Source organism: Sorex araneus, chromosome 5 (genome assembly GCF_027595985.1).
Source record: "Sorex araneus isolate mSorAra2 chromosome 5, mSorAra2.pri, whole genome shotgun sequence".
NCBI classification, from domain to species: domain Eukaryota; kingdom Metazoa; phylum Chordata; class Mammalia; order Eulipotyphla; family Soricidae; genus Sorex; species Sorex araneus.
The window spans coordinates 197,056,070-197,066,254 of NC_073306.1; positions in this window are offsets into that span (position 1 = coordinate 197,056,070).

Consider the following 10,185-nt stretch of genomic DNA (forward strand, 5'->3'; position numbering starts at 1 on the left):
TAACATGTCAATTTCAAATTTAGCAAGGCCAAAGAGAATTATTCATTACCTTCCTTAAACCTCTCACCTTCCTCTTCCTCACTACCTCCCACAGATGAGTGCAACATTGTTTTTTAAATTTTTTTAGGTTAAAAACTGAGAGTTGTTATTAAGTCCATTTTCCCACCTCGGACTTGACATTTAATTTATCAGTAAGAGCTGGTAGCACATCTTCCCAAATACATCTTACCACTGCGCACCATTTCTTCTACAATAATCCTGATCCCAACACCATTGGTCCTTTGTTTGAGTTGTTGCCACAGTCTGCTCTTTTCCCTAATTCACTTTTGCCTAGCACAGCGGGTAGGGCATTTGCCTTACACGCGGCTGACCCGGGTCCCATTCCTCTGCCCCTCTCAGAGAGCCCAGCAAGCTACCGAGAATATCCCGCCCAAACGGCAGAGCCTGGCAAGCTACCTGTGCATATTCGATATGCCAAAAGCAGTAACAAGTCTCACAATGGAGACATTACTGGTGCCCAATCGAGCAAATCGATGAACAACCAGAGACAGTGATACAGTGATACAGTCTATTGTATCTTCTTTCTTTCTTTCTTTCTTTCTTTCTTTCTTTCTTTCTTTCTTTCTTTCTTTCTTTCTTTCTTTCTTTCTTTCTTTCTTTCTTTCTTTCTTTCTTTCTTTCTTTCTTTCTTCCTTCCTTCCTTCCTTCCTTCCTTCCTTCCTTCCTTCCTTCCTTTCTTTCTTTCTTTCTTTCTTTCTTTCTTTCTTTCTTTCTTTCTTTCTTTCTTTCTTTCTTTCTTTCTTTCTTTCTTTCTTTCCTTTTCCTTCCTTCCTTCCTTCCTTCCTTCCTTCCTTCCTTCCTTCCTTCCTTCCTTCCTTCCTTCCTTCCTCCCTCTTTCTTTCTTTCTTTCTTTCTTTCTTTCTTTCTTTCTTTCTTTCTTTCTTTCTTTCTTTCTTTCTTTCTTTCTTTCTTTCTTTCTTTCTTTCTTTCTTTCTTTTCTTTCTTTTCATTTTTGGATCACACCTGGTCATGTTCATGGATTGCTTCTGTCTCTGTGCTCACTGATTATTCCTTGCATTGCTCAGGGGACCTTATGTGGTACTGAGGACTAAACTCAAGTTAGCTGGGTCAAGGCAAGACCCTTGCCCGCTGTACTATCTCTCTGGCCCAAACAGATCTTTCTAAAACAGACTTTATCATGTTTTGCTGCTTAACTTTGTCTTTGCACAATAGCCAGAATAAAGTTCAACCTCCTTATTGAGATAGGGAGAACCAGCTTCTGCCTCCTTTATGCCTTTTCCTCTACTTTCCTCTGGTTCACTGCCTGATAGTAATTCTGACCTCATGCTCACCCTCTCTTAGAGCCTTTTCACTTATTATGTCTTTATTGCCTCCCCTTCCCCTCCCTAAGGCCACAATCCCAAGCTTACCTCTTGTCCTCATTTAGATCCCAAATGAGGACAGGAAACTTTGCCCTTCCCTAGTAACATTTCCCCAGTGCCTGGTTGTGATACCTCCAGTTTAGCATTACATGGATTATGACTTACTTTGCTGTTCTTACCAAAATGTAAAGTCCTTGAAGCCAAGGAATACATATATTTCATTCAATGTTGAATTTACAGCACCTAGACTAAAGACTGACACATTACAGTTCACTAAAAAATTTGGATGTGCTAGGCAACTGATTCAGGGGTACAACATAAGACTTAGATGTGTGAGGACCTAGGTTTTATCCTTAGCAACAACGTACATGTGCACATACACCATGAAATTATTATTGGATTGGCTTTGTATTTGTTATAAATATAAATTAAAAGGCATGAACCAATTGTCTCCAAGGACTTCTATTTTGTCCTAAAATTTTATCTGGTCTCTTAAAATTCTGTTAGTGTGAAAAACTTAGATTGTGAAATTTCCGGATTGATCCTTAGTCTAAGACTTAGATTAAGTTGTACCTCTGTGCACCCTACCTAACAGTGCTTTCTCCGGCTCTTTCAGTATGGGTAACATTGGAGTCTCCAACAGTCAGTCTGCAGTTAGTCATATGCTCTATTGGATTCTCAGTGAAATTTTTGATGTTGTTGTTTTTGGTTTTGGGGCCACACCCAGTAGTGCACAGGGTTCACTCCTGCTATGTGCACAAGGATCCATCCTGGAGAACTTGGGGCATCGAATGGGGTGCTTGGGCATTGAGCCCCAGTTGGCCATGCGCAATGCAAATGTTCCTACTCTTTGTACTATTGCTCCACCCTGAAAGTATACTCTTTGCTGTGAGTTTTTTTCTTTTTCTTTTTTTCCTGGCTGCCACTTTCATGTGGCTTGCATTCTTATTTATCATTCCGACACAATTCTGGCTCTGCTTAATTCAGCAGATTTATATCTGAGTTCCCATCTCTTTTCAAACAAATTTCATGGAAGTCTCACTTAACCTATTTAGCATGACAGGTTGGTCAGTGCAACTTAACTGAAAACAAACTCAAACCTAATCTCCTGGGAAGAACAGGTCTTTGTGTGGGTGGAAGGACTTTGACTTTAGAATTATGAAAGAGTACTCTTTCTACATGTCTTCTAGTGGTGACAAATAAATCACTGAAAAGAACATGAGAATATCTAAGTATAAAACTCTGTATGAGTAGTTTAAAATAGTAGAAAAAGTAATGTAAAATGATTAATTCCATTTCTAATATATTATCAGATTATTTGAAATTTGAATTACTAAGAGTCACTCTAATGTTTAGTTTCCGACACAATTTCCCATACCTGTTATCCTTTTCAGCTTGCACTTGCCTCCTCTACTTACTCTAGAGCTCGCTGCTGTAATCATTAGGATTTGTTACAGGACTAGCTAAAAGCAATTAAAAAAAAATAGTACCTGGGGACCTTAATCTAGGAAAACAAGCAATAAAGTCACAACAATCACAAAAAAAAAGAGAAACACTGGTTTTTGCACCTAAAATTCAAGAACAGCTTTTTCTATTCCCCTTGTCAGTGGAGGTAGTTGTGTGAAGGCAATGAAAGTGGTTAGAAACTATTAGTAGCAAATACTTTTCTAAAAGCAACATCATAGATTTAATCTCTACTTAGATCTGATCTCTAGCTGACAAAAGACAGGGTATGTTTCTAGTTCTTACTGCTACTCACTAACTATTGACCTCTGGCAACCTAGTTTAATGCCACTTTATCTTAGCCTCATCTTCCTCAATGATAAAATATAAATAATCGCAGTGCTGATAACTGATAAGTTTATTCCTTGTTTTGTTTATTTTGGGGCCACACCCAGTTGTGCTCAGTGATCACTCTGGCACTGCTGAGATGCTGGGGATTGAACCTGGGGAGGCCATGTGAAAGACAAGTGCCTTACCTGCTATCCTATGTCCCCAGCCCCCTGTGAAGGTTGTTTTGAGGAGTAAATGAGCTAAGCACAATTGAAACTTGGGTTTGACATCTTGTGACACTTATGCATAGCTGTTTTACAAACTGCTGTCGCTTTGGTCCTGATACACTTAGCAGTGTTATAGTAGAGTTAATATTGTTTTAGCTTTAATGTGAAAGGCATTTGAGATTTTAGTTACTGTTTAGTCTTACATAACTTTTATTATTATATTTTAATTTTAATTATTTTAAATCATTTTATTACAGCAAAATTATTATTTAAAAATTGGCAATAAAAGTAAAAGCAATTAGTATGCTTTCATGAATATTAAGAAGCTAAGAGACTTTTGTCTGGAAACTGTTTATCTGATAATTCATTCAATGAGCTTTGTGAAACACTATCTTCATATTAGAAATATATGTATATATCTATGTGAATCTTAAATTGCTAGAGGTAAACGTTTAATAATCTTTTTATGAAAAATAGTATAAGATCATGGGATAGATACTATTCCTTTATTTATTTGTTCATTTATTTACCTATTTAACTTATCTATTAATATGCAATCTAATATTTTGGAGTACTTATTACATATCAATGATCTGCTACCTGCTGGGAATATTGCAGTAATAGAAAATTTACTCTGCTTTTATGGATGTTTTTGAATAGTTAGATAATTCTGAACATCTTGGATATCAGATAGAGAATCTAGAATTTATATAAAGCATAATGGGGACTTTAAAATATTTTAAAGAGATTGAAGTTTTAAGACTAATTTGATTAGATGGAGATCTTAACATCCATTAATAATTTATTAAAATAACACACCTGATCTACTAAGAATCTTAAACTAGAGTTGAGTCAGTGTCCACAGAATATAAAGATACATGTGAAGTTTTGAAGGATGGATCATAACTATTTAGGGAATTTTTGAGTTTGAGGAAAGATACTGACCTTATTTTAATGTTATAACAATGAGGAATACAGAGTATTATGAATATGCCAAATGGTAAATTTAGAAAAATAATCATATGAAGGTCATGGAATATACACACTAAAATTATGTGAATGGTAAGAGGAGAAATAAATGCTCATGTACTTGGAATAGTGAGAAATTTCATTTACAGGATCACATAACATAGACACAGCTAGGCAAATATTTTACAAAACAAATTTATGTATGTTAGTTTTAATCAGGATTGGAGCCATAGCACAGCGGGTAGGGATTTTGTCTTGCATGTGGCCGACCCAGATTTGATTTCTCCGTCCCTCTTAGAGAGCCTGGCAAGCTACTGAGAGTATACTGCCTACAAGGCAGAGCCTGGCAAGTTCCCCATGGCTTATTCGATATGTCAAAAACATTAACAACAAATATCACAAGGGAGATATTACTGGTGCCAGCTCAAGCAATCGATGAACAATGTCAAGCGGTGCAATTTTAATCAAATTGGAGGGGAGCTTTCAAGCAAGTCGAGTGCCTCGAGGGTCCCACTTGATGGTACTTTGGGGCCTACCTGGTAGTGGGCAGTGGGCTGCATGTGCCACCAGGGATAAACAAGGGTCGATAACATGCAAGAAATGCACCTTAAACCCCTTTATGTCTCTCTGAACAAATTCCAGTCATTTTATTTTACAATAGAATATTGGTTGTGGAAATTTAAATTTACTTCATGAGCCTGTTTAAAAAAGTTATTCTAAAGTAGTTAAAAATCCAAGATCTTATTATAGAGCATTGGTTGTCAAGATTTTGGGTCATTAAAGAGGAAGATAATCTTGATTTTGGATTATGCTGGGGGATATTAGGAAATGCATTCAAGTTCACAGGAAATACATTAGAAATTCTTAGATCATCATGGCTAAATACCACTGTTCTTTGGTAACAAAGTGTGTTAGAAACAGTTTGAAGCAGTAATTTTTTCTATAAAACATATTTTTAAAATTTAAATTTATTATTTTTTAATAAAAGGGTATCTTTATTTATTTAAGAAACCTCTACTGAGTGAAAAAAGTATCTCACAACTGCCCCTCCTATCCTTGCAGAAATAGTTTTGTGCTTGGTATATTTCAGAAACATACTCACAGTTTTAAGGTATAGTTAGAATAAGTCAATGAGTAGCCTCTAAGTGAACTAATATATACACTTATAGTGTATGTTTAAATAGACTTATGAAGAAGCAATAGAACTCATGAGGCAAGTGGCCTTGAACAAATTTTTCTGGAAATGGTCTAGTTTCAAGGGTTTGTTGTCATTGGAATATTTTCATGTATTGAACTTGTCTAGCAGCCCCTTGGCTTGCCAACCTAAACTGAATACAAAAGGATATACTTTGAACTTAGTATTATTTTGGAACTTACATTCAGATTAATGGACTGCAGTTTTAGACTAGACACCAGTAAATCTAACGGGCAGTATGCTTTTAGCTTCTTCAGTTGGATAGGATTGAAGTCAGTCAGCTTCTGTTTACCTACTCACCAGCATTTTTAATTCCTTTAACTAAATCATTTTCCTAGTTGCATTCTAATGAGAAATCACGAATCACGAATCACAAAAATCCCGTTAATCACCGATTTCTTGGGCGGGCTCAGTAACCTCTCATTTTGACCTTTCCCTGAGATCTTAGAAGGCTATCTTGACTCGGCCCTCCTAAGGATGTCGCACTGGGGGCTATTTCAGGGTCAGGGGAATGAGATCCAGCTTGTTACTGGATTTAGCATATGAATACACCATGGGAAGCTTGCAAGACTGTCCTATGTGGGCAGGAAATTCTCAGAAGATTGCCAGTTTCTCCCAGAAGGAGAAGCAATCTACATGGTATTGCTTCTGAGAGCTTGCTTTTAAGTCTCTCTCTGGATGTTGGCCGTTGATGTTATTACACACACCTGGGTTCCTCTGCCAGTACTTTCATGCATGAGGCCTGTCTGAACGTGTGGAGAGGGGCCTCCAGCATGGCTGTAGCTAGGTTCCGGTGGTCTTTAGCCGCTGGGAGCCCTGCTCAGGGTGGGGAGGGAAGCTGGAGCCCATCCCCTTCGAGGGGCTCCGGGGAAGACAGCCAGGCGTGCGGGCAAGAGACTCTCTGATTTCTCTAATGAGAAATTAAAAAAAAAAATAGGCGGACCAATAGTATCAGTATATCATTGCTAATGATCTCTTACCACGTGGATGGATGGCTCTTAATCGGTTCAATTAAACCGAGCTGATGGAAGTCACAAATGATTTCTACACCCAAGGCATGTGCTGACCTCATGTTAGATATAATGAACACAATACATGGTTTATGTCCATAATATTGAGGATGTAGTACATAAACTGTAGTGTTTCCCCAAAAGGAGAGAGAGAACAAAAGGGAATGCCCCACCACAGAGGCGGGGTGGGGGGAGCGGATAGGGTGGGGTTGGTGGGAGGGATACTAGGATTACTGGTGGTGGAAAATGGGCACTGATAGAGGGATGGGTACTTGATCATTCTGTGACTGGAATGCAAGCATGAAAGTTTATAACTGTAATTGTACCTCACGGTGATCCACTAATAATAAAAAATAAAAATTTAAAACAAAACAGAACAACTGTAGTGTTTTTTATTGCAAAGAAATAGTTTCAATAACTTCAGTGATTCTGCGAAAGAAGTCTCACCAAAAAATTAAACAGAAATGAACAAAGTTGGGCTGGAGCGATAGCACAGCTGTAGGGCTTTGCCTTGCATGCGGCCGACCCGGATTCGATTCCTCCACCCCTCTTGGAGAGCCCGGCAAGCTACTGAGAGTATCTCGCCTGCACGGCAGAGCCTGGCAAGCTACCCGTGGCGATTTCGATATGCCAAAAACAGTAACAATAATTCTCACAATGGAGACGTTATTAGTGCCAGCTCGAGCAAATCCATGAGCAACATGGATAACAGAGATAGTGACAGTGAACAAAGTCAGGTCTTAGCAGCTTTTGCAAGGGTCACATAACTTGTCTCCCTACAGGCCTGAGAAATATAGTGAGCTGTGGAGGGCAGTGAACCCATTACCTCCGGTTCTAATATGCCTATATTTCTAGGGATGGTTTTGAGGAAGAAATAGAATTTTGAGCACATTAATAATATGGGGTTAGATAAGGAAGCCATCTTGGGATCATGCAGTTAATGTATTAAAATTGTTAATTTTAGCACCTATGAAAATGGATCCACAAATCAGGAAATAAGCATTTTGGCATCGAGTGTGTGTCAGAGAGGAAGTACTTAGAAACAGCGTTCTAGTTGGGGACTTAAGACACCTGAAAGAAGAGAAATGGGGAGGGCTAAGGCAAATATATGCTAGAGTTTTACAGAACAGTGCAGTGGAAGAGGTGGATTATCATAAGCCCTGTGAGGGGTCCAACATAGAAATAGACGCCACAGGCAGATTTCATACTTTGGGGAGCAGAGCGGGAACAACTGGCCGTGCTGAGGACGGCTTACTCCTGCCTTCGTACTGAGATCACTCTTGGTGGGCTTAGAAGACCAAGTGGGGTCCTGGGGGTCAAAGCCAGGTTTGCCTTATGCAAAAAACAAGCACACTAACCTCTATACTGCCACTTTGAGCCCAGATTTCCAACTTTATAATTTAATCCAAGACAGTAAGTTCTCCTGCTCAGCTCATATCTTCATTTTTAATGACTACTTCAGCTTTTTCCATTTCCCTTAAATATTCAACTGTAGCAACTCTTACTTCATAAATAAAATAGTCAGAGGAACCCATTGGCTTCTAAATGCATGCAAGTAAAACTTTTTATGGTCCCCCAGCCCTCTTCAGTTGCCTCCTTTGTTTTCAAATTTTTACAGGAGTTTCCTAGCCTGCATTTATTTATTCTACAGCTCCTCTTCACTTCTCTCACCAGTCCAATCTGGGTTAGCCCATTATCCTGTCAAAACAGCTACTAGGACATTGGCAATTCCCATGCAATGGGTGTATTTTCAATTTCCATCTGTAATCTCTTTCAAAAAAATTTATAACTCTACTTAAAATATCCCCTTCTCTTACATGCCCTAGAATAGCGCTATCTTGATTCCATTCATCTTCCTCTATTGACCACATCTTTGAGTTTTCTTGCTCAAGACTCCGTAATTGTTCTCTCCTTATCTCATGATTACTCTCTCCCCAGATATCAGAATCTTTGTACTGATTGATGACTCACAAATACTTTCCTGAGCTTATGATTTCTTTCTCACCTCTAGGCCCTATATGAGTTTGACATCTTTTTGTTGTCTCAAAAATGCCTGAAATAGGGGCTGGAGAGATAGCACAGCGGGTAGGGCGTTTGCCTTGCACGCGGCCGACCCGGGTTCAAATCCCAGCATCCCATATGGTCCCCTGAGCACACCCAGGGGTAATTCCTGAGTGCAGAGCCAGGAGTAACCCCTGTACATCGCCAGGTGTGACCCAAAAAGCAAAAAAAAAATGCCTGAAATATCAAACATGTGAAGAAAATCAAACATGTTAATGACCTACCTATACAGCTCTGGTACTTCACAATATTTGTTAATCCAGAGAATCATGCTATAGTCATTAAATTCTATAAGGCAGAAAGCTGCAAATTGTCATAACATCTACTTCTCTCTCTCTCTCTCTCTCTCTCTCTTTCCTTTTTGGCCACACCCAGTGTTACTAAGAGCTTACTCCTGCCTCTGATTTTAAGGATCACTCCTGGTGGGGATCAGGGGACCATATGAGGTGCAGAAGGGTTGAACTCCAGTCTGCCGGGTGCAAGGCAGGTTTGGAGAGTCAGTGCTTACCCTGACTTCATAATATATCATGCAAGTGCTTTATTTGTGTACTCCTGGAAGCTCCAACCCTTATCTTCTATCTCTCTCCATGCTTTCTCCAATCAGCTGACTTTTGGCTATTTCTTGGGACTAGGAGTAAGTGTATCAGTGACGTGGTCTCTGCATGGAAGATGTGTTTATGGAAGTGGTCCTCTCAGATTCAAAATAAGATTCAGGCTATTTTAAAAATTGTTTAATTAATTTATTTGGGGGGTGGAGCTCCTCAGTTTTGCTATTTGGGTCATAAATGTTGAGGACAATGCTGGAGATAGAACCAGAGCATGGTGCATACTTTTGAGTTCCGACCCTTGTTGCTATCTTCTTCCTCCCCACAGTCCCCTACCATTCATGCTATTTGGGCAGAAACTCTAGGGTCAGGGCCCCTAAATCATATCTAAGAAAGGAGGACAGGTTTAGTTGGATACACACATACCCACATTTTTCTGAATTTTTTGCCCTCTGAGGCATTGGAAGATGCCAGAGTTCCTAGAACGTGGCTTTTAGAGATCTTGCTTATGTCTTCAGTCAGTCCATTTATTTCTGTTTCTACACCATTTAGAGTTCTGGAGATTTCACTTTTGCTGCTAGGGCTATTGCACTATTGCCCTGCCTAGCTTTCCAATATTTACTCTTTCTAGTCTCTTTCCTATACTGCAGCCATAGACCTGAAAGAGAAATCATATTATAGCTTTGAACTAATAAATATGGTAGCCAAGATGACACAGAAAGTGATTTGTTCTGGTATCTTACATTACATCATGCTTACATCATCTTTAAAATTTGTGTTTCTTTTAGGCTGTTTCCTGAATCAAGCATTTGCTATTTATTCTGCCTGAGTGGCTTTTCTCCTCATTCTTTCTGTCCATTGATTTTTTTCCCAGTACATTTTTTCCATTTAAACATTATATTTCCAAGAAAACCCTCCCAGATTTCCAGACATATGGTGTTACTAATTATGGCTTGAATAATTACTAGTTTTTCATAATAAATATTTAGGTAATATAATAATTGTCAAAAAACTTAGATGAAC